Source organism: Lagenorhynchus albirostris, chromosome 7 (genome assembly GCF_949774975.1).
Source record: "Lagenorhynchus albirostris chromosome 7, mLagAlb1.1, whole genome shotgun sequence".
Taxonomy (NCBI): domain Eukaryota; kingdom Metazoa; phylum Chordata; class Mammalia; order Artiodactyla; family Delphinidae; genus Lagenorhynchus; species Lagenorhynchus albirostris.
The window spans coordinates 22,632,629-22,659,191 of record NC_083101.1 but is presented as its reverse complement, the minus strand read 5'-3'; the positions used below and the strand labels follow the sequence as shown (position 1 = coordinate 22,659,191).

Here is a 26,563-nt window from a genome sequence, read left to right as displayed (position 1 = left end):
TCAGACCCAAGATCTTGCTTCAATATACTCACTGAAGACAGTATATTTCATGCTCTTAAAAATCTTTCCTTTTCCACATATAGGATCAGTTTTTCCATTTGCTTCTCCAGCTTTTCCATCAGACCTACATTTGGCCTAAAAGTCTACCGTTCTTTCCACGTGGCACTCAGCTAATGCATTCAAGGGCAGGAATACAGCTAGCCCATCCTGCTTGTGCTGCCTGCACAAAAGAAACACAAGCACCACAGTCGCACTGTTTTACACGTATTTTAACAGGTCAGAGTTCAGGATTCTACAGATTGAAGGAACTGGCCAAAAAGTATTTAAATAAACTCACTGTTTGGATTTCAAAGACTGTGACAGACATACAGTTTTCCCTTTTGGAAAGTGTTCCTGCTGGCGAGCGACGCTATCCTGAAACTTGTCAAAATAACCAGGAATGGTAAAAACACAGTTTTCAGAAAAAACTCAGAACATTGTCACTACTAGGTCCAAGGATGTATTGGCCATACTCTATTTACAGTTTCAAGCTCAAGCTACTTTGTGCTATATTATTTAGAAAATGGGGGAAATCTGAAGTTTAGGAATAATGGGTCAGAAATTGGCCAAAAGAGAAACACACCCTCTAAGTTCAAAAAAAAATAAAAGAATGGTGCTCAATCATAAGGGAGAGAGCAAGAAGAACTAGGTGATGAGAACAAAGGAAGAGAAGTCAACTCAAAAGACTGAGAAAATCCTCTTGAAAGACAGGACAATTAAAAGAATTACTCTTTGAATAAGAATTACTCTTTACTTACTACCACCCTGTTTCTTTCCATTACCCAAGGCCCACAGTGTCTAAACTCCTGATCTCTTTAGTATCTGCATGCCTTGACTCAGCCAGCTGTACAGGGACCCAGAGCCAGAGTCCTGAAAAGACTAACGGTAATCAAGAGTTCCACGCAAGAAAGTGGAAGCATAGATAGGGTTGATACGTTTCTACTGAGGAGTGTTCATGGAGCGAGCCTCTGAGCCATGCTGGAGCGGCTGCAGTCCACACGTTTCAGGACGAGGAGATTACAACTTTCTAACCAACCCTCAGGCTGAGCTAGACTCTTCCAACCAGAGCCAATGGAGGAGTCTTGGCGGACAGTTCCTTCTAAGAGCAAGCGCATGTTTTAAAATCAGAAGTAATTCCCAGATTACTTAGAATAGAAGGGTGTAAGGGGAAGGGAAAGAGGGAAAAAGGGAAAGCAAATGCGGGTGGGGGCAAAGTGTCAAAATAGCTGGCCAGAATGCAGAAGTCTACAGCTGTAATAAGAAAAGTATTCAGCCCAGAATAACTGTAAACAGCAAAGGAGGGTTTCCCTGGTGGCGCAGTCGTTAAGAATCCACCTGCTTATGCAGGTGACACGGGTTTGAGCCCTGGTCCAGGAAGATCCCACATGCCATGGAGCAACTAAGCCCGTGTGCTACAACTACTGAGCCTGCGTTCTAGAGCCAGTGAGCCACAACTACTGAGCCCGTGAGCCACAACTCCTGAAGCCCGTGTGCCTAGAGCCCGTGCTCCACAACGAGGAGCCACCACAATGAGAAGCCCACGCACCGCAACGAAGAGTAGCCCCCGCTCGCTGCAACTAGAGAAAGCCCATGCGCAGCAACGAGGACCCAATGCAGCCAAAAATAAATAAATATATTAAAAAAAGAAAAAAACTAACAGCAAAGGAGTCTGTGGACAGAGGCATCTTCCATTACTTAAGGTTTCCAGTAGCTTAAATTTCAAGTTCTTTTCAGAGAGTAAATGAAAATCCATTCTGAGGGCCTGAACTGAAGAAGAGCGGTTTAAAACTGTACCTCAGACTTGTGGTTGCCAAGTTGGGGGGCCTGGGGGGAAGGATGGAGTGGGAGTTTGGGATTAGCAGATGCAAACTATTACATAGAGAATGGGTACACAACAAGGTCCCACTGTATAGCACACGGAACTGTATTCAATATCCTGTGATAAATCATAACAGAAATGAATATGAAAAAGAATATATATATATGAATCACCTTGCCATAAGGCAGAAATTAACACATTGTAAATCAACTATACTTCAATAAAATAAATTTTTAAAAATAAAAATAAGACCGTACCTCAACATAAAAAGGTTATGCCTGGAAGACAGCTTTCTGATGTGTTTGCCACAACGTAAGAGAATCGGCACTCAAATTTATTTCTGGTATAGATAAACTGTTATAATCTTCCTGGAATACAGTATGGATGTGTGTATGTGTGTGTATGGTTTGCATCAAGATCCTAAAAAGTACGTTGAATCAGAGGGTATGTAACTCTACAACTAGGAGTTTGTACTGTGGAAAGTGTTAATAAAGGACAAAGATTTTGCTACAAGAGGGCTTAATGCAATATATTACTAGAAAATTGTAGAAACTATCTAATAATATAGTGCTTGCCAACTGAGTTATTAAAACTATGTTCACATGCAATTCAATTTTATACAGACAATAAAAATTAAATTGTACTGAAATTAGGTATCTATATATCACTCCCATTTGGGAAACACATACACACAACAAGATTATACATATATATCTATTGTGCCCTGAGGTGGTATGAGTATTTTAATTTTCTACAGAAAAGTAATGTACAGGGCTAAGATAGAGTAACAGGGACCTGATGATTGTGTGTCTAAAAAAAAAAAAGAAACTATAAAATACTGGACATCTAAGAAGCGGGAAAAGAACAAGGTGAGCCCTATGATTGCCCCAGCTTCCTGCCTCAAGAGTGTCCAGCCACAGTACGGGGGAAATCCGGGTGGGATCCACAGAACCTACTGAGTTAAAGAGGCAGATATGAGAACCCAAGAAGCTCAAGGCAGCGAGAGTTCACAGAACAGAGTACCGCAAAAGGAGAACCAGAAAGACAGAAAAGTAAAGAAACACGAAAAATAAAGAAAACATTTTAAATCTTACAGTACAGTACCTTGAAAAGTACAGTAGTTCACACCAGACACATTAACTAACACGACTGGACAGGCAAATGCACTTTCGCATCTTTGAAAGTTTGCAACTTGAAGGTTCGTATGTAGGGGACTTACCAATAGAATATTACTGGGCAAGAAAAAAATAAAATGATAATAAATGCTATTGTAGCATGCATGAACCTTAAAAGCATTATTCTGTGTGAAAAAAGCCAGTCGTACAAGGCCAAATACTGTGATTCCATTTATATGAAATGCCCAGTCTAGGCAAATCTCTGAGACAAAAAAGTAGATTAGTTGTTTGCCAGGGGATTGGAAAGAATAAATAGGGAATGACTGATAACAGATGTGGGGTTTCCTTTGGGGATGGAGAAAATTTTCTAACACCGTGGTGATAGTTGCACAGCTCTGAATATATCAAACACCACTGAACTGTATTCCTTAAATAGTTGAATTATATCCCAATAAAGCTGCTAAAAAGACAACTGACAAAAATACTAATGATGGGATTTATTACAGAAATAAAAGTTTTAGAAAAGTTAGGAGGGAGAAAAGTAAATATACTGTTGTATACTATAAAGGATTATAATATCACTTAAAAGTATCACTTAAGAAAATATCACTTAATATAATTAATTTAATTAAATAAATATACCTTAAAATAAAGTTAAGCCTACTATAAATGCTGAATCAACCACTAAAAACAAAACAAGGAATTATAGCTAATATGCTTAGGAGGAGATAAAAATCATAAAATATACCAAATGCAAAAAAAAAAATGAGAAACAAAGAATGGACAGGACAAATAAGCAAACAGCAAGATGAGCGAGATGATGGACTTAAATAAAACCATAACAAAATACACACACACACATACACACAAGAAGTGGTCTACACAACCCAATTAAAAGGCAGATATTGTCACACTGGATAAAAAAGCAAGACCCAACTCCCTACAAGATACACTACCTACAAGAACCATACTTTAAATATGAAGACACAAATAGTTTAAAAGGAAAAGGAAAAAGATCTGCCAAGCTGACACTAAAAATAAAACTGGAGTGCCTATATTAATATCTGGCAGAGTAGATTTCAGAGCAGAATACATTACCAAGGATAAAGAAAGTCATTTAATAATGATAAAGGGGCCAATTCGTCAAGATGACACAGCAATAATAAAAGTTTATACATCTAATAAGGGAACTTCCAATGATATGAAGTAAAAACTGATGAGAGGAGCAACACATAAATCCGCCATTACAGCCAAAATTGCAATACCCCTCTGTAATTAACGGATAGAACAGAAAATCAATATGGATAACAAGAACTTGAACAACATAATCAATCAACTTGATCTGACTGACATTTTTAGAACACTTACCTGAGTGCCAGCAGAATACACATTCTCCTCAAGTGCAAAAAGAACTGGTACCAAGATAGACCATATTCTGGGCCATAAAACAAGTCGCAATAAATTTAAAAGGATTCAAGTCATATAAAGTATGGTCTCTGACCACAACTGAATTAAACTAGAAATCAATAACAGAAAGATCTCTGGAAGATCACTAAATGCTGGAAAACTATCATCTCTCTAAATACCTTATGCAATAAAGAAGAAATTGAAGGAGGAATTAGAAAGTATTTTGAATTGAATATTTTGAGTGTTTCGAATGAAGAACAAACCAAAGCATCAGTATTTATGGGGTGCCACTAAAGCAGTGTCGAAGAGGAAAATGATAGCATTAAACATTTAGAGTAGAAAAGAAGTCTCAAATAAATGACCATCAGAAACCAGAAAAAGATGGTCTCATAACCCAAAGTAAGCAGAAAGAAAGGAAACAGTGAATAACAGCAGATAACAATAATCTTATAATAGCAGAAAATAAAAGCAATAAACCCAAAAGCTGTTTCTTTGAGAAAATCAATACAATTGCTAACCCTCTAACCAAACTGGTTAGGGAAAAAAGATGACACAAATTTTTAATGGCAGAAACAAAAGAGGGGTGGTCACCACTGACCCAATAGACATTAAAGGATATAAAGAATAAAGATAGTGTGGTATGGGCCTAAAGAAAGACAAATAGATTAATGGAACATAATAGAAAGTTGAGTAGACCTATACTTATATAAACAACTAATTTTGGACAAAGGTAAATAGGCCATGCAGTGGAGCAAGAAGAGCCTTTCCAACAAATTGTGCTGAACTACTGTTTATTTGAATACAAAACAAAAAACAACTTTGCTTCATAATTCAAATCACAAAAATTAACTTAAAGTAATCTTAAATTAGCTCATTAGACCTAAACGTAAAACCTAGGACTATTGACATAAAACTGCTAGAAGAAAACATAAGAGAAAATCTCTGCGGAGTTGGGTCAGGCAAATTTTTCTTAGGAAAGATATCAAAAGCATGATCCATAAAAAACAAACTGAAACACTAGTCTTCATCAAAAGTTCTTCTGCTCTTCAAAAGACACTAAGTAAGGGGCTTCCCTGGTGGCGCAGTGGTTGAGAGTCTGCCTTCCGATGAGGGGACACGGGTTCGTGCCCCGGTCTGGGAGGATCCCACGTGCCGTGGAGCGGCTGGGCCCGTGAGCCATGGCCGCTGAGCCAGCGCGTCCGGAGACTGTGCTCCGCAACGGGAGAGGCCACAACAGTGAGAGGCCCGCGTACCGCAAACAAACGAACAAACAAAAAAGACACTAAGTAAATTTAAAAAACAAGCCACAAACTGGGTGAAAATACTTTCAAATCATGTCTAATAAAGGACTTGTATCCAACATGTATTTTTAAAAATCTCAATATTCAGTAAAAAACCAAACTCACTTTTTAAACTGGGCAAAAGATTTAGACACTTCACCAAAGATAATATACAGGCAGCAAATAAGCACAGAAGAGCAATTGGGAAGAAACAAATTAAAACCACAATGAAATACCACTACATATCAATAGAATAACCAAAATTAAAAAGACTGACCATACCAAGTGTTGGTGAGAATATGAATCAACTGCAACTCTCACACACTGCTATGGGAATGGAAGATAGGATCAATTTGGAAAACAATTTGGCAGGTTTTTTTAAAATTAAATATGCACTTACTATCCAATCAAGCCATTTCACTCCTAGGTATTTACTCAAGAGTAAAGAAAGTATGTCAGCACAAAGACTTGAGCACAAATGTTTACAGTAGCTTTATCTTTAATAGCCAAAAACTGGAAACAGCTCAAATGTCAATTCACAAACAAACAGATAAACAAATTGCTGTAACGTCCATACAGTGGAATTACTACTCAGCAATAAAAAGACATGAACTAGTTAGAGACACAAAAGCATGTACCAATCTCAGAATAATTACACTGAGTGAAAGAAGCCAAACAAAACACAGCATTGGCTGTATGATTCCATTTATATAAAACTATAGAAAAAGCAAACTAATTTATAGTGACCAAAAGCAGATCAGTAATTGCCAGGAAATATGAGGGGAGGGTAAGGTAACAGAAGGAAGGACTTCAAAGGGACAGGAGAAAATTTGAGGGGTGGTAGATATGTTCATTACCTTGATGGTGGCGACGATTTCAAGAGTATATACACATGTCAAAACAAATCAAATGGCACATTTTAAATATATGCACTTCATGTACGTCCCCGATAAAAAGTATTAATACGAAGCATGTCTTATAATAAAGAAAAATGCTATGATACAGATTTTTAAAATACAATATTTAAAGAATATTTTCCTTGAAAGGAAAACACTGGCTTATAAGAAAATCTGAGCACTAACTATAATATATACATATATTTGTAACAACGCAAGGGTAGCCCAATGCCGAGTGTCAGAGGTTAAGTGAGGTAAGGAGGATGTCCCCATGGGAAGGCAGCTGACAGCACTTGTCAGAGCATAAAAGGTAAAGGGGCATCCAGCAGAGGAGGAGAGAGAGATACAGACTCACGGTTTTCAAGAGCTATAGAAATAAAAATAGAGGTTTAAGAGTGTGTGGTGGGGTGTACATGTGTGTGTATGCAAGTCAGAGGCCTGGGAGTAGTGGCACCCCAATAACTATGAGTATCCTAGCACTTCGATCTTGGTCTCTAAATACCATTCTCTACTGAAAGGAACCAGGCTCTCTGGAGAAACGCCTGAGTCCAGAGCTGTGGCCAGGGAAGTATACAATGACTTGGAACATCTTCTTGTGCCCGAAAGAAAGAGAGCACTCAAAGAATTATGAAGAGGTTAAAAAGACAAGGAAATTAGCTTAAAGGGCCCCTCCCTGGCCTCAAATGGACATTTTTGAGATTCAAAATAAATGACAGAACAGATTTATAACACTTTGAATAAAATAGGGACCTTTGAGTTCATTATAATATAAATTAACTAATAAAAGTTTGACAAGAAATAGGATATTTACATAGACTCAAATATTTGCCCACAAAATTCTTACTACTTACAAAGGAAAAACAGTAACTTTACAGTGGAGAAGTCTGGAAGACACTACCTTCATCAAGTGATCAAAGTAAACATCACCAGAAATTGGGACAAATACACACTGTGTGCCACCTGATAGGATGCAATGAGAAGACTATGGCATCACTTTTGTGATATTCCTGTCAAAGTTTCAAAATCTGAGTTTAATTAACCAAAAAAAACAGGGTCAAACTCAAATTGAGGAACATTCTACAAAATAACCATCCTATAATCTTTAAAAGAACAAGGTCATAAAAGAAAAAAAAACTGAGAAACTGTCCCCATATTAAAAGAGACTAACAAGAGACATGACCAACTAATACAATGCAAGATTCTGAAATGAATCCTTTGCTATAAAGGGTATTATTGAGACAACTGGGGAAAACTTAAATGGATTTGAATATTAGAGGATAGTATAACAGTGATGTTAATTTCTGAACTCTGATGATTGTTTTGTGACTATGTGGAAGAACGTTCTTGTTTTTAGGAAATACATTATAAAGTACTTGAGAGTGTTAGGACATCATGTCAGTAATTCATTCCTAATTGACTTGGCAAGATAAAAGGTTCTTTGCATTTTTGTACTGCACTTGCAACTTTTCTGTAAGTTTGAGAAAGGAGGAGTGGGGGAGGAGGAGAAGCCCCACGATCTACAATAAAATGTGTTTAATTGGAAGAGAGTGTTCCTGTGTCACTACTAACCATAAGAATAGATGTGCACAAGAAGAAACTGAATTTAAAGAAAAAAAATTTTAATCTAGTTAGAAGTTACTGTTACAAATTACATGACTATCGCAGACACACATGCGCCTGATTTTAGAGAAGACAGGAAAAGACGTCTCAGACAAACGGCAGAGTATAGGAGGCATGCTGCCGAAAAGGTCTTTTGAAAAAGGAGAAATCTGGACCACAGTAAACAGTGCAGGCGGCAACATCCCACCAAGTTTTGCTGTATTTCCAAAAGCTAAAGAAACACTACAGTAGTAGAGAGACACATTTATATTCAATGCAGAACAAAGAAAAGGGCAGATACCCCACAAATGTGGTCCTAAGAATGTCTTGTTTCCCATATATAGGGAAAATGTGACAAGGTACCATGTTCTTTGAGGCGGTGGATTATGAAATTTCTTCTGCCAACTAGTGAGAATAATCTCTTCCAGATGTTGTTTGGCCCACAGTGTGCTATTCAAAAATATGAAATTTTTGTTTATTTTCAGAGTTCAAGAACCAAATAAGAAACTTTGTTTCCTTCACTAACTTCTAATTAAGTCGGAGATAACAGCTTTTAAAAAAAAGAAAATCAGTGTACATCCTAAATCTAGACTTATAGATCCTGCCCAAAGTTTTAAGGGGGAAAAAAAAAAATCAAACCTGTTGAATACAACCCTAGTATCTAATTCACCATGGGGGAAAAAATGAAATTTCATTTCCTTTCCTGCTACAATAGATATCACTTTTCTTTAGTGAAGTCCTTCTTGGCAATACCTCTTTAAAACAGTAGGTAAGGGCTTCCCTGGTGGCGCAGTGGTTGAGAGTCCGCCTGCTGATGCAGGGGACACGGGTTCGTGCCCCGGCCCGGGAAGATCCCACATGCCGCGGAGCGGCTGGGCCCGTGAGCCATGGCCGCTGAGCCTGCGCGTCCCGAGCCTGTGCCCCGCAACGGGAGAGGACACAACAGTGAGAGGCCCGCGTACCGCAAAAAAAAAAAACAAAAAAAACTAAATTCCTAAGAATGGCTTCACCTGCTCCTATCTTTGAAAAGAACATACAAAACCAAAAAAAAAAAAAAAAAAACAAAACAGTAGGTAATAGAGGGAAATCTAAAGAAAACTAGTATTGTGTTGGAGAATGAGTTATTCCCAGCTGGGTTGAAGATATGTGAAGACTGTAGTTTTCCTGAGAATTCACATACATGCTTTTGCCCACTTGAGAGGTCAACAAGGAAAGGATGGCCTCATTCATTAATGTAACAATTCTGTGAGCAACATTTCAAACATATCACCCTGTGGAAGAAATCAGGAATGTGAAGCAAAGGGAATCAAATGACTCCTCTCTGTTCACAATAACTCAGTAACCATGATAACAAATAAACCAAAAAAGGGCTCCTCCCTAACTCTCAAGTGAATGGTATTGAAACTCCTGTTTTCCCTTTATGAAAGGGTTTTCAATGTAACAGTGGATATCTGGCATCTTTTTCGATTGTTGTTGAAGCTGTTTATCACAAAAGCAGAATATAGACAGGAAAAGAAGCCTTTTTTAAACTGTGAGGCAATAATAAAGCCACAAAGTAGCCACAGGTCCCTCTGCCTGAGACGTGACCTAAAAACCAAGTGGAGACCTAAAAACAGCTGTGAGGTGCCACTTTAAAGACTTCTAACCATCCAACCATCATCCTGAAAGATGCTATCCTGAATGTCCAGAAGATCACAGGGGGAAATCCAAACATGGGAGAATGAAGACTGTCATGCAGAATATTTCTCCCTAGTGTGAAAGGGATTATATGGCCACTCCAAAGAGAAGATAAGGCATTATAACATGAAAAATGAAATTCTGGTTATAAAAGGGATCAGAAAAAAAAAAACAAGGTTTTGCTAAACTGATATTACCTAAAAAATCTGGAAGATGAAGAAACAACCAAACAGACTCAGCTGCAGCAGTTTCTACCTGACCAAGAACTGGGGCTTGAAACGGGGGCTAGAAAAGGAGGAGTGTGCTGGAGGGTCGGACTCAGTGTGATTGCTATTTTAAGCCAAGTCATGGAAATAAAATAAGCAGGCAACATATCTATAAATGCTCTGTGTTCCAAGATGTCTCCGATTTACACTACTGTAGTTCTGGGCTCCAAGAAACTGAATGTAGTGTTAAACCCGCTGCAGAGAAGTGGTTCCAGAGGGAAAAGGAAAAGGTCACCTCGAACCACACCAGTTTCTTTGGGCGGTGGCTGTGGAGGTGACCAGGATGACAATCAAGGACTCTCCTCCTGTTGGGACCTGATGGTTTCGTTTTGGAGCCTGATCTCAGGTCCATGTTACATGAACTCCTCTCAGTTGGAGCTCAGAGCACCACACGGATTTCTTTTGGCCCCAATCCCACATTGCAGCTGTTTGTACTTATTTGAGGTATGGTGTATTTTGAAACAAAATGAGCCAGATTTCCCCTACTGCCTATGTCAGTGCCTGGTAATGGGAAACATTAACTCTTTCACAGCCAGGCAATAACTGTAGTGCATCCATCAAATGGAGGAGACATAAAGAAATACTGACCAAGGGCTGGGAAAGTTTCTCCAAACAAGAAGCTCGTTTCAAAGCAGAGGCAGATATTCCATCATTTACTTATTTTCTGGATCCCATTTATCTCCAAACAAGTTTCAGCCAGGTTACAAGAGGTTATAAAAGAACAAGAGTCATGACTATGAACAATTATAAGCCAACAAACTGGATGATCTAGAAGAAATGGATAAATCCCTAGAAACATACAATCCGCCAGGACAGAATCATAAAGAAATAGAAAAACTGAACAGACCAATAATAAGGAGACTGAAAAAGCAAAACCTCCCGAAAGGGAAAGACTAGGACCAGAAGGTTTCACTGGTGAATTCTATCAAACACTTAAAGAAGAATTAATACCAATCTTTCTCAAACTCTCCCAAAAAAACTGAAGAGGAGGGAACACTCCCAAACTCATTTTACAAGACCAGCATACCCTGATACCAAAGCCAGATAAGGATACTACAAGAAAAGAAAACTACAGGCCAATGTCCCTGACGAATAAAGATGCGAAAATTCTCAACAAAATTCTGGCAAACCAAATTCAACACCATGTTAAAAGGATGAGACACCATGATCAAGTGGGATTTATCTCTAGGATATAAGAATGGGTCAACATAATAAAAATCCATTAATGTAATACACCACATTAACAGAATAAAGGATAAAGGTCATATGATCCTCTTAATAGATGCAGAAAAAGTATTTGACAAATTCAACATACGTTCATGATAAAAACTCAAAACAAACTGGGTATAGCAGGAATGTACCTCAACATAATAAAGGCTATTATGACACACTGACAGCTAATATCATACTCAACGGTAAAAGGGTGAAATTTTTCCCACCAAGGTCAGGAACAAGACAAGGATATCCACTCTTACCACTCCTATTCAATATAGACCTGGAAGTCCTAACCAGAGCAATTAGACAATACAAATAAAAGGTATCCAAATCAAAAGGAAGCAGTAAAGTTGTTTGCAGATGATGCGATCTTAACTATATAAAATCCTACAGATTCCATCAAAAAACTGTTAGGTGTAATAAACTAATTCAGTAAAGTTGCAAGATATAAAAATAAACATACAAAAATCCATTGTGTTTTTATACTCTAATAATGAATACCTGAAAAATAAAGAAAGACAACCCCATTTATAATAGCATCTAAAACAATAAAATTCTTAGGAATAAATTTAACAAAGGAAGTGAAAGACCTGTACACTGAAAATTACAAGAGACTGATGAGAAAAACTGAAGACACAAATAAATCGAAAGATATCTTGTGCTCATGGATCAGAAGAATATTGTTACCATATCCATACTACCCAAAGCTATCCATAGATTCAGTGCAATCCAAATCAAAATTCCAATGGCATTTTTCACAGAAATAGAACAAACAATCCTAAATTGATATGGAACCATAAAAGATCCCACATAGCCAAAGCAATCCTGAGAAAGCAGAATAAAGCTGGAAGCATCACAATTCCTGATTTCAAGCTTCATTACAAAGCTATAGTAATCAAAACAGTATGGGGAACAAGATCAAGATGGCCGAGTAAAAGGACGTAGAGCTCATCATCTCCCACAAACACATCAAAAATACATCTACATGTGGAAAAATTCTCACTGAAACCTGGAAACTGGCAGAAGGACTCCTATACATCCAAGGCTGTAAGAAAGATACAAAAGTAGTCAAGTAGGAAGGGAAGAAAAGCAGTCAGCTTGGGACCTGTGCCCCTGGGAAGGGACCCAGAGAAAAAGGGAGATTACACAAGTGGACACCTGCCCCGGGGAGTCAGCAGGTCAAGCCAGAGACTGGGCATCCTAGTCCTGGGGTCCGACACAGTGGAGACAAGCCCCCTTGGCTATCTGGAAGACCACTGAGTCAGACAGAAAGGTTGCAGAAGACTGGACTCCACTCATAAGGAGCATGCGTGAGCAATGTGCTTACCTAGGTAGTGCCCCAGGAGCTGCCCAGATCTCTGATGGCGTCCCCCTACCACAGCTAACTCTCCAACACTCCTTGAGAATCCATGCGGGTACCCACCAGCCCTGTGGAGTAGTTCCACAACAGGGCAGGGGTGGTAAAGGAAGGGGAGAATGATCGGCTATGAGAGACAAAGGGGGCTCACACCTGAGGCTGTGTCTGAGCAGAGCCACAGCCACCTACGGAGGCAACACATTAGACCTCTGTCTATGCACAGGCCCCACTTGCTTCAGCACTTCCCTCTTCTGGGGCAAAGTCCCAGTGAAGGGAGAAGGGAAAACACACACTTAAAGGGAACAGAGCCAACATGAGCTCCACCCTCAGGCTTCTGCCCCAGCAACTTGGGATCAACCCCCCACCCCTGACAGGGCAGTGACAGCCACTGAGCAGCAGAAAGGAAGTCCCACCTCACACCTGGCTCCAGCTCTTGCCCCTCCATCTCTAGCACCCCCGCCCCCACCAAGGTGAAAGCTGCCAGCACACCCTAAGGAAAGATGGGAATGGCATCCATGTCAAACCCAGCACTCCCACCAAAGGCACTGGCTAAAAGCAGTCTGTATAGGGATGCTCCCACATAAGAACACCCCTTCAAGACCACAATAGGTAACTGTTATATCTAAGTTCATAGAGGCAGAGAAAGTTTAGCAAAATGAAAAGGTAGAGGAACTACTCAATTGAAAGAGGAAAAGAAAACCCCTGAAAAAATAATGAAATAGAAATAAACAATTTACCAGATAAATAATTCAAAACACTGCTAACAAAAACGTTAACTGAATTAGGAAAAAGAATTGACTTAAACACTGAACAAGGAACTAGAATATAGAAAAAAGACCCAATCAGAAATTAATGATTCAATAGCTGAAATAAAAAACACACTAGAAGGAATGAATAGCAGACTAAGTGATACAGAAGAATGCATAAGTGATCTGGAAGATGGAATAATGGGAACCACCCAATCAGAAAGTCAGAAAGAAAAACAAATTTTTAAAAATGAAAGCAATTTAAGAGATCTCTGGGATAACATTAAGTGTTCCAACATTCACATTATAGGGGTTCCAGAAAAAGAAGAGAGAGAAGGGGATCAAAAAATGTATTTGAGGCAATTATGGCTGAAAACTTCCCAAACCTGAAGAAGGAAAATGATATCCAGGTATGAGAAGCACAGAGGGTCCAAAACAAGATGAACTGAAACAGACCCACACCAGGACATATCATAATTAAAATGGCAAAAGTTAAAGAGAGAATTCTAAAGGCAGCAAGAGGAAAAAAAAAAAAAAAAAGTCAGATACAAGGGAATCCCCATAAGGCTATCAGCTGATTTCTCTGCAGAAAATTTGCAGGCCAGATGGAAGTGGCATAACATATTCAAAGCGCTGAAAGGGAAAAACTTGAAACCTGGAACACTGTACCCAACAAGATTATCATTTAGAATAGAAGGAGGAATAAAGAACTTCTCAGAGAAGCAAAAACTAGAAGAGTTCATTAATACTAAACCTCCCCTAAAAGAAATGTTGATGTGTCTTCTCTAAATGGAAAAGAAAGAATCCACAGGAAAGGGAAAACCCCACTAGAAGAGGCAAATATATGATAAGGATTAAGGATCAACCACATAAATAAGCCAGTACATGGATTAAAAGACAAAAATATTGTAAAAGCAACTATAACTGCAATAAGCAGTAAAAGGACAAACACGAAGATGTAAAATAGGACATCAAAAACACAAAATTGGGGTGAGCGGAGTAAAAAAAAATGTACATCTCTTAGAATGTGCTTGAACTTATATGACTACCAGTTTAAAGCAAGTAGATACAGTTACAGGTCAACATATATGAACGTCATGGTAACCACAAATCAAAAATCTACAACAGATATATAAAAACCAAAAAGGAAGGAACACAAACATACTAGTAAAGCAAACCATCAAACTATAAGAGAAAAAAAAAACAAAAAGAATTTAAAATGAACAGAGAAGAACTACAAAAACAACTGGAAAACAAGTATTAAAATGGCAGTAAGTACATACCTATCAATAATTACTTTAAATGTCAATGACTAATAAATACACCAATCAAAAGACATAGGGCAACTAACTGAATAAAAAAACAAGAGCCGGCTTCCCTGGTGGCACAGTGGTTAAGAATCTGCCTGTCAATGCGGGAGACACAGGTTCAAGCCCTGGTCCAGGAAGATCCCATACGCCGCAGAGAAACTAAGCCCATGTGCCACAACTACTAAGCCTGTGCTCTAGAGCCTGCAAGCCACAGCTACTGAGCCTGCGTGCCACAACTACTGAAGCCCACGCGCCTAGAGCCCGTGCTCCGCAACAAGAGAAGCCACCGCAATGAGAAGCCCACACACTGCAACGAAGAGTAGCCCCCACTCGCCACATGCAGCAATGGGGACTCAACACAGACAAAAATAAATAAATAAATTTATTAAAAAAAAAAACAAGACCCTTCTACATGCTGCCTACAAGAGACTCACTTCTGGGCTAAAGACATATATGGACTGAAAGTGCAGTAATGGGAAAAAAAGTTGCATGCAAACATAAATGACAAGAAAGCAAGGACAACAAAACTCATATCAGATAAAACAGACTTTAAAACAAAGGCTATAACAAAAGACAAAGAAGGCGATTATATAAGAGATCAGTACAGGAACAGGATGTTACACTCACTAACAATATATGCACCCAATGCAAAAGCACCTACACATATAAAGCAAATACTAACAAACATAAAGGGATAAATTGACAACAGTACAATAATAGTAGGTGAGAACACCCCACTCACATCAATGGAGAGATCATCCAGACAGAAAATTAATAAGGCAACAGTGGTCTTAAAAGAGACAACAAGTCCAGTTGGACTTAATAGATATCTGCAGGACATTACATCCAAAAACAACAGAATACACATTCTTTTCAAGTGCACATTAATCATTCTCCAGGATAGATCACATGCTAGGCCACAAAACAAGTCTCAACAAATTTAAGAGAATAGAAATATCAATCATTTTTTCCAACCACAACAGAATGAAACTAGAAAGCAACTACAGAAGGAAAAATGGAGAAAGAACAAACACGTGGAGACTAAACAAAGTGCTACTAAAAAACCAATGGGTTGGGCTTCCCTGGTGATGCAGTGGTTGAGAATCTGCCTGCCAATGCAGGGGACACGGGTTCGAGCCCTGGTCTGGGAAGATCCCACATGCCACAGAGCAACTAGGCCCATGAGCCACAACTACTGAGCCTGCACGTCTGGAGCTTGTGCTACGCAACAAGAGAGGCCGCGACAGTGGGAGGCCCGTGCACTGCGATGAAGAGTGGGCCCTGCTCGCTGCAACTAGAAAAAGCCCACACACAGAAACGAACACCCAACACAGAAAAAAAATAAATAATTAAAAAAAAAATGGGTCAATGTAGAAATCAAAGAGGAAATCAGAAAATACCTCAAGACAAATGAAAATGGAAACACAACACTCCAAAATCTATGGGATGCAGCAAAAGCAGCCCTAAGAGGAAAGTTTACAGTGATACAGACCTTTCTCAAGAAACAAGAAAAATCTCAAATAAACAACCTAACCTACCACGTAAAGGAATTAGAAAAATGACAAATAAAGCCCAAATTCAGCAGAAGGAAGAAAATAATAAAGATCAGAGAGGAAATAAATAAAATAGATATCAAAAAACAATACAAAAGATCAATAAAACCAAGAGCTGTTTTTTTGAAAGGAGAAACAAAATCAACAAACCTCTAGCCAGGCTCACCAAGAAGAAAAGAGCAAGGACCCAAATAAGCAAAATAAGAAACGAAAGAGAAAAAATAAGAACCAATACCACAGAGGTACAACAATCATAAGAGAACACTACAACAGTGATATGCCAACCAATTGGGCAACCTAGAAGAAATGGACAAATTCCTAGAAACATACTCAATACAACCTGCCAAGACTGAATCAAGAAGGAATGAACAACCTGAACAGACCTATCACTAAAAGTGGAATTGAACTTGTAATAAAAAGGAAGAAAAAACCTCCCAGCAAACAAAATCCAGGACCAGATGGCTTCACAGGGGAATTTTATCAAACATATAAAGAAGAACTAATACTTATCCTTCTCAAATGATTCCAAGAAACTGAAGAGGATAGAACACTCTCAAATTATTCTACCGGGCCATACCATTACCCTTATATCAAAATCAGGCAAAGGCACTACAAAAAAAAGAAAATTACAGGCCAATACCTTTCATGAATATAGATGCAAAAATCTTCAACAAAATATTAGCAAACCAAATCCAACAATATATAAAAAGGATCATACACCATGATCAAGTTGAATTTATTAAAGGGACACAGGATGGTTCAACATTTGCAAATCAGTCAGTGTGATACACCACACTAACAAAAGTAATGATAAAAATCATGTGATCATTTCAATAGATGCCAAAAAAGCATCTGACAAAATACAACATGCATTCATGGCACAAACTCTCATCAAAGTGGGTACAGAGGAAACATATCTCAACATAATGAAGACCATTTATGATAAGCCCACAGCTAACATCATATTCAACAGTGAAAAGTTGAAAGCATTTCCTCTAAATTCAGGAACACGACAAGATGCCCACTCTTATCACTTCTATTTAACATAGTATTGTAAGTCCTAGCCACAGCAATCAGACAAGAAAAAGAAATAAAAGGCATCCAAATTGGAAGGGAAGAAGTGAAACTGTAACTATTTGTAGGTGACATGATAACTTATATAGAAAATCCTAAAGTCTCCACTGAAAAATTACTAGAACTAATAAATGAATTCAGGGCTTCCCTCGTGGCGCAATGGTGGAGAGTCCGCCTGCCGTTGCAGGGGACGCAGGTTCGTGCCCCGTTCCGGAAGGATCCCACATGCCGCAGAGCGGCTGGGTCCGTGAGCCATGGCCGCTGAGCCTGTGCATCTGGAGCCTGTGCTCCACAACGGGAGAGCCCACAACAGTAAGAGGCCCGTGTACCGCAAAAAAATAAATAAATTAAAAAAAAATGAATTCAGCAAAGTTGCAGGATACAAGATTAATGTGCACAAATCTGTTGCTTTTCTATACACTAATAATTAACTCTCAGAAAGAGAAAGTTAAAAAACAATCTTGTTCAAAATCACATCAAAATAATAAAATATCTAGGAATACACTTAACCTAGAAGGTGAAAGACCTATACTCTGAAAACTATAAAATACTGACAAAGGAAACTGAAGATGACACAAAGAAATGGAAAGCTCTTGGATTGGAAGAATTAATATTGTTAAATGGCTATGCTACCCAAAGCAATCTACAGATTTAATGCAATCCCTATCAAAATGCCCAGGACATTTTTCACAGAACTAGAATAATCCTAAAATTCATACAGAACCACAAAAGACCCCAAATTGCCAAAGCAATCTTGAGAAAAAAGAACAATGCTGGAGGTATCAGGCTCCCAGACTTCAGATTATACTACAAAGCTACAGTAATCAAAACAGTATGGTACTGGCACAAAAACAGACACATAGATCAATGGAACTGAAGAAAGAGCCCACAGATGAACCCATGTACCTATGGTCAATTAATCTAAGACATAGGAGGCAAGAGTACACAATGAAGAAAAGACAGTCTCTTCAATAAGTGGTGCTAGGAAAACTGAACAGCTACATGTAAAACAATGAAATTAGAACATTTCCTCACACCATATATAAAAATAAACTCAAAATGGATTAAAGACCTAAATGTAAGCCCTGAAACCATAAAATGCCTAGAGGAGAACATAGAACACTGTTTGACATAAATCGTAGCAATAATTTTTGGATCCATTTCCTAAGGCAAAAGAAATAAAAGCAAGAATAAACAAATGGGACCTAATTAAACTTTTCTTTTTTTAATTTATTTTTTATTGAAGTATAGGTGAATTACAATGTTGTGTTAATTACTGCTGTACAGCAAAGTGACTCAGTTATACATATATATACATTTTTTTCATATTCTTTTCCATTATGGTTTATCACAGGATATTGAATATAGTTCCCTGTGTTATACAGTAGTACCTTGTTGTTTACCCATTCTACATATACCAGTTTGCATCTGCTAATCCCAAACTCCCAATCCAACCCTCTCCCAACCGCCCCCACTCCTTGGCAACAACCAATCTATTCTCTATGGGACCTAATTAAACTTAAATGCTTTTGTACAGCAAAGGAAATCACTGACAAAAAAAAAGACAACCTACAGAATAGGAGAAAATATTTGTAAATGAAACTACCAATAAGGGGTTAATGTCCAAAATACATAAATATAGACAGTTCATACAGCTCAATATCAAAAAACAAACAACCCAATCAAAAAATGGGCAAAAGACCTGAAGAAACATTTTTCCAAAGAAGACATACAGATGGTGAATAGGCACATGAAAAGATGCTCAACATCATTAATTATTAGAGAAATACAAATCAAAATGAGATATCATCTCACACTTGTCAGAATGGCTATCATCAAAATACAAATAACATGTTGGTGAGGATGCGGAGAAAAGGGAACTCTTGTACAACTCCTGGTGGGAATGTAAACTGGTGCAGCCACTGTAGAAAACAGTATGGAGGTTCCTCAGAAAGCTAACAATAGAACTACCGTATGATCTAGCAATTCCACTCCTGGGTATATTTGTAGCAAAAATGAAAACACTAATTTGAAAAGATACATGCACCCCACTGTCCATAGCAGCACTATTTACAATAGCTAAGATGTGGAAGCAAACCAAGTATCCATCAACAGATGAATGGATAAAGAAAAATATTTGCAAATGATATGACATTGTATGTACAAACAAGCAAAGACCCAAAACTATAAAACTACTAGAAAAAAACATACGGAAGAAGTTCCTAGACATTGGTCTTGGCAATGATAGTTTAGATGTAGCACCAAAAGCACAAACAATAAAAGCAAAAACAAGTGGGACTACATCAAACTAAAAACTTTTGCACAGCGAATGAAACCATCAACAAAATGAAAAGGCAATCCATGGAATGGGAGAAAAAGTTGCAAACCATCTATCTGGGTCAGGGGTTAATAATCAAAATATATAAGGAACCCATACAACAATAGCAAAACAACAAACAATTCAATTAACAATGGGCAAAGGCCTTGAATAGACATTTTCCACAGAAGGCATGCAAATGGCCAACACATATATGAAAAATGTTCACCACTAGTCATCAGAAAAATGCAAATCAAAACCACTATGATATATCAACTCACACCCCTTAGAAAAGCTATTATCAAAAAGAGACAAGTGTTGGCAACACTGTGGAGAAAAAAGAACCCTTGTACACTGTTGGTGGGAATGTAAATTGGTTCAGCCACTACAGAAAACAGTATGAAGTTTCCTCAAAAAATTAAAAATAGAACTACCATATGATCTATCAATCCTACTTCTGGGTATATATCCAAAGGAAATAAAATCACTATCTCAAAGAGATAACCGTACCCCCATGTTCCCTGCAGCATTATTTACAATAACCAAGACATGGAAACAACCTAAGTGTGTATCATTGGATAAATGGATAAAGAAAATATGGTGTATATGTATAACATATATACAATGGAATATTCAACAATAAAAGAGAAAGAAATCCTGCCATTTGCCACAACATAGATGAACCTAGAATGCATTATGCAAAGTGAAATAAGTCAGAAAGAAAAAGACGAAATACTATAAGATCTCACTCATGTATGAAATCTAAAAAAGCGAACTCACCCAGACTAGGCAAATCCATAGATACAGATTAGCAGTCGTCAGGGGCTGGTGGGAGGGGAAAATGGGAGTTGACTGCTATTGGGCACGCAGTTTCTTTTGTGATAATGAAAATGGTCTAAAATTAGATGATGATGATGGCTGCACATCTCTGTAAATATACTAAAAACCACTGAAACATACTTTTTTTTTTTTTTTTTTTGCGGTACGTGGGCCTCTCACTGTTGTGGCCTCTCCCGTTGCGGAGCACAGGCTCCGGACGCGCAGGCTCAGCGGCCATGGCTCACGGGCCCAGCCGCTCCACGGCATGTGGGATCTTCCCGGACCGGGGCACAAACCCGTGTCCCCTGCATCGGCAGGCGGACTCTCAACCACTGCACCACCAGGGAAGCCCCAGAAACATACATTTTTAAGGGGTAAATTTTACGGTATATGATTTATATCTCAATAAAGCTGTTATTTTAAAAACTAAAAGAAATGGGAATAAAATGGAAATTCCACTAAAAAAATTTTTAAATTAAAAAAAAGCGAATTCATAGAAATAGTAGAATAGTGGTTATCAGTGGCTAGGGGGTGGGGGAAATGGGGAGATATTGGTCAAAGGGTACAAACTTCTAGCTATAAGATGAATAAGTTCTGGGGATCTAATGTACAGATGATAATTAATATACTATATTATATACTTGAAAGTCATTGAAAGTAGATCTTAAATGTTATCACCACCCCCTAAAAAAGTTGATTTTTTGAGATGATGGATGTGTCAACTAACCTTATTGTAGTAATCATTTTGCAATCTATATGTGTATCTGATCATCATGTTGTACACCTTACGCTTACACAATATGTCAATAATATCTCAATAAAACTGGGGAAAAAAGAATGAGTCATGGACTGAAGTGGGCTATGGAAATAGATTATTTCAAAATTTTGTGCAAAATTTTTCTCTGAGCTCTCTGTTAACCAAAGCAAAAGAAAAAAGAAGAGTTGCACATTAAGTATCAGGAGAGAGGGACAATTCTCTTCTACTAAATACTAGTAACAGTTCTCATACAGAACAAAATACACAGAAATATTAACATGATGATTTCTTCTATCAATTCTCAATGAAATCCGAAGACAAAAATACCTGGGCATTTCACCCATGAACTTAAACACAAAACATACACAAAAACAAATACTTCTCCTCACCCCTAACCAGATCTCTTGATATAGTAGAACCCAGTCTCCTGTATTTTTAAAGTCTCCTTAATTAATTCTGAAGCAACCTCTGATCACATGCCACTGTCTTAAATCAGAGTTCTATAAGGACATTTACATAGGAACCAAAGTATTGTATTCTTCACGTAAAGCTACTGACTAATGTAATATGACACAAAGTGAGAGCAGAGGTTCCCAAAGCAGGCTTTGCCACAGAGTATAAAAACACTGATTCCTGGGCCCTACCTGAGGCCTACTGAATCAGACTCTGTACAGGTGGGAACCAAGAATCGGTACTTTAACAACTGTTCAAAGTGAGCCTAGGCTGAAAGTCAGATGTGTTAACTCCTGCATAAGACCAGTAATTCTCAAACTGTAGCATGCAGCATCCAGAATTCACTGGAGGACTTGTTCCAACATCAGTGGTTGGGCTCCATCCCCTTAGTTTCTGATGCAGTAGGTCTGGGATGAGCCGGAGAATTTGCGCTTACTAACGGGTTCTCAAGTGATGCTGGTGCTGCAGGTCCCAGGACCACACTTTGAGAACCACTCACTGGACTGTCCATTTAATATCCCGGTTGCCTCAAATGGTCTTTGATAGGACTGGAAAGTAGATAATTCAAGACTGAAGTCTCTGATAAGTGTCTGAAGTGTAAGCGGTGAGCACTATTAACCAAAAACCACTTTCATGTGTTTTTTTTTTTTTAATTCCCTTCCTCCCTCCCTCCCCCCCCCTTCCTTTTTTGGCCACGTCAGGTCTTGGCTGCGGCACGCGGGATCTTCGTTGAGTCACGCAGGATCATTCGCTGCGGCCCAGGTTCTTCATTGTGGTGCACGGGCTCCAGAGCCTGTGGCCTCTGCAGTTTGTGGCACGCGGCCTCTCTCATTGAGGCGTGCAAGCTCAGTAGTTGTGGCACGCGGGCTTAGTTGTCCCGCAGCATGTGGGATCTTAGTTCCCAGACCAGGGATTGAACCCACATCCCCCTGCACTGGAAGGGGATTCTTTAACACTGGACCACCAGGGAAGTCCCCTCATGTGCTTTTTTTTTTTTTTTTGCGATAGGCGGGCCTCTCACTGTTGTGGCCTCTCCCGTTGCGGAGCACAGGCTCCGGACGCGCAGGCTTAGCGGCCATGGCTCACGGGCCCAGCCGCTCCGCGGCATGTGGGATCTTCCCGGACCGGGGCACGAACCCGTGTCCCCTGCAACGGCAGGCGGACTCTCAACCACTGCGCCACCAGGGAAGCCCCCTCATGTGCTTTTGATACCAGGCATTTGGAATTTTCTTTAACAAACAAAATAAATTAGATTATAATCCAAATTGAGGGTCATTTCACCTATTCAGTGATGAGGATAGCCAGGAATTTTCTCAGGAAGGAGCTTTTGGATTATTCAATAAAGACTTTAACTGAAACACCACAGAAAAAGGCAGGGCAGGTAGAACCATTCATAAACCTTGGACACTTTTTTAAAAACACACTTAGCGAAGCTTCTAAGAACAAGTTGTTTTTGAGCAGGACTTGATCCCAGTGTGTGTCCATAAGAATAAAAGAGCTGCGATGTACCCACCACATCATATGAAGTGGCCTGTGGAGTGGAGCTATTTAATGTCTCCATCTGAATGGTGAAGGGTGTCTGCCAAAAGCAACACCTTTAGTTCTGACGAAGTCCACAGCAAGCTCTCCTTTAAAAAAGGACTGGACGGAAAAAAAAAAAAAAGGACTGGACAACACATCTGAGGTTTCTTAAATTCATTTCCTTTTCATGAGCACAAGATCATATTATAGCTCTACTGGAAAGGCAATATCTAACTCATACAGAGGTTTTTTTTAAGCTCTTAAATTATAAATTTGAAAGAAGGCAGAGAGATGAGGACACAGATAGGTTTTATATCATTTGGAAATGGAATTTGATCTGTCAAAAGGTAATTCCTATACACCACGTGACTCTCAGTGCGGCTGTGTCAACCCTCTTAAGAAACATTAACGTCCAAAACCTTTGAGATCAGCCAGTTCAACCAGAGGCATTTCCTTACAATCAAAAGCTATGAAAAAAAAAAAAAGCTATGATTAAATAACTCATACTGTAAATGGTCATAAACTGACTTCTGAATAAAGATGACATTAGCCCAAATTCCCTGACTGTCCCCACCCAATTTCCAGTTAAAATACACATAAAGACAAAGAGGCAAAAACTCAAAATTGGCTCGGAAACCAAGAAGAGCAGCCAGCCATTTATAAGAACCTGGGAATAATGTACACTAAGTGCAGTGTAGTATCTATTCAGTGCGGTGAAGATGGAGCTGAATTAAAAACAATCAGTGTCCATTGAATGATTTGCTTGCTGAAAACGAACAGGGAGAAGTAAGTTAGAAGGGTCAGACCTCCCCCACTCTATCTCATTTTCCAGAAAAAGGGGCGGGGACCAAAGAGAACAGCATGGACCAGCTCCATACCACGCAGCTCTGCTTTCGACCAGACAGCGATCCACTATTATCCCTTTCTCCCATCACTTTCAGAAGTTCTGTGCTGAGAAGTTTTTTCATAAGTCAGTAAGTACAATAAATACTCCATTGGCTGGTTCGTGGCCTCCTGAATACGGGAGAACAGAAATCCAGTTCTAAAAGATCTGGGTAGAGGAAGAATTCTAACACGACAATTTTCCTTGTCAACAGCCAAGCCTCTCAGCATTGATTCGTAACTCAGGAAAGAATGGGCCCCACTTTGACTGGGGAGACTTCTTGGCGAAATGGGACCAGGGTTTTCTCCTGTTTTAGCAGTCAAGGTGCAGAGCCTAGGGGTGGTCAGGGGGGTGGTCCTTGTCACTGTACAAGGGCATGTGACTAAGTGGGAGAGGCAGGGCTGGAATCCAGCAAGCGCTGGACCACTTGCCCAGTTGTGTGCCTCATTGTGCAGCTGTGTCTGCCCAGAAGAATAAGCTCTCTGAGACAAGTTAGGAACTACACAGCTAGCAAATGAGGGATGGTTTTAACCCCAAAGTCAAGGCCTGCACTGTCCAATATGATAGTCACTTGCCATATGTGGACAGTGCAAAAATAGAACATTTCCATCTCTAAAAGTTTCTATTGGGCATTGCTGGCATACTGTCCACAAAAACTGTGAAGTGGAAAAAAGTTTTGTCACTTTTCAATGAAAAATGGAAGAAGCATCATTCTACAAAATGGGGTCTCCAGAGAGTTCTGTCATTTTGGAGTCAGCATGAACTCTAACTAAATGCATCTAGAACAATATAAACATTAAGACAAGTAGTTATAATAAGCTCATAATTAACCCTTCTTGTTCATCATGTTTTCTAACTTTTAATATGTTAAAATCAAACACATGGAAGTGCTAAGCTGTCCCATGTTCCTTTAAAAGGAATAGAGTTCTAATTACATATTCATCTATTATGTTTTGCACAGAAAATTCCCTTGAGAAATAAATTTTCAAACTTATTTCTAAGTCACATCACTCTGCACACTAAACAGTAAATCAGGGTAATATGTATATGTATTGTAGTTAACGTAAGGTAAAACAAGCAGTTAATTTACCAGTCAATACTCATCGTGTGTCAAAGTTAACCACACAAAACCAGAAACAAGTAAGAACATATTTCAGAAAGAATTTATCTTTTAAAATCAGGAAAAGTGCCCCATGATGTAAACTAACAATGGGTGGGGACAGAATCTAAAACAATGATACAAATGAACTTATTTGCCAAAGAGAAACAGACTCACAGACTTCAAAAACAAACCTACGGTTACCAAAGGGTAAAAGTATGGGGGAGGGATAAATTAGGAGTTTGGGATTAACATATACACACTACTATATATAAAATAGATAATCAACAAGGACACAAGGAACTCTACTCAATATTCTGTAATAAACTATATGGGAAAAGAATCTGAAAAAGAATGTATATGTCTATGCATAACTGAATCACTTTGCTGTACACCTGAAACTAACACAACATTGAAAATCAACTACACTCCAATATAAAATAAAAATTAAATAAATAAATAAATAAAAGGACATGTTATTTAAAAAAAAATTTTAGGTTGGCTGAAAAGCAAAAAAAGGCAACAAAATGTAAACTATATCATTATACATATATTGAACCATGTTGTACACCTGAAACTAATATATGTCAATTCTATCTCAATTTAAAAAATTAAACTGTAAAAAAAAATGGGTGGGGTATAGTGAGGCTGATTGTAAGCAATATCCATTGTCTTCTGAGAGCTAGATAGGAAGGCATTCTCATCACTAATCCAAGTTAGATAAACCAGAGGATCTAAAGCCACATATAGAGATAGGATTTTTCTTGCCAAGGCTAAAAGAACAAAGAAATTAAAACTATCAGTAAAAGAGGAATACAAAGAACAGGCTCTAGAAATATGTGGTCCATCCAAACTCTAAAGTATTAGGGGTGTGCAACATCTCTTTAAAATAAAGAAGTGCTGGTTATAAGAAGGCTAATTTGCATACCCAGATCAGGAACTCTAGAAATCCAGGTCATTTAGAATGGAAATCCCTAAATCCTGTGGTTCTATAGGAAAGTATGTAAACCACAGACATCCATTCTCAAACAGAGGACAGACTATGACTGCCTCAATCCCTGGATTTTAGTAGGCAACCCAGAACGCTCCAAGGTAGGAGAGAGCTTATAGGTGCACCCAAGTGCTTGTTAAGAAAAAGGCTGGCAAGAGTGAGACCAGCAGGGTGGCACACAAATCATCCCAGAGCATATCCTCTGGAGAAACCTAATGTAATTTGCTTAATGGAAGGTACCACAAATTGAAAAAGAAAGGCTATCTTTGGCACTTAAAGAGTTATAAACACGCAGGCATCTCTGAAAATGCCTTAAAAAGTTTTCCTACTTGAAAAGAAAACTTCCTTCTGTTTTGGGGGGTTGGAGTAA

The 26,563-nt window shown here is 38.7% G+C and overlaps 1 protein-coding gene across 4 annotated transcripts in view; it reads right to left on the bottom strand.

The window, feature by feature from the left end:
* The window catches only part of LPAR1 (lysophosphatidic acid receptor 1), a 165,094-nt gene that overhangs the window by 95,923 nt on the left and 42,608 nt on the right, over window positions 1-26,563 (bottom strand). Inside the window, exon 1 of one of the 4 annotated variants that reach the window (XM_060153341.1) lies at window positions 12,641-12,683. The exons of the other annotated variants lie outside the window; for them this stretch is intronic. The gene's annotated coding sequence lies outside the window, so the exon portion shown is untranslated. Of the gene's footprint in view, window positions 1-12,640; window positions 12,684-26,563 lie in introns of those variants that run through there. 4 annotated transcript variants of the gene reach the window in all.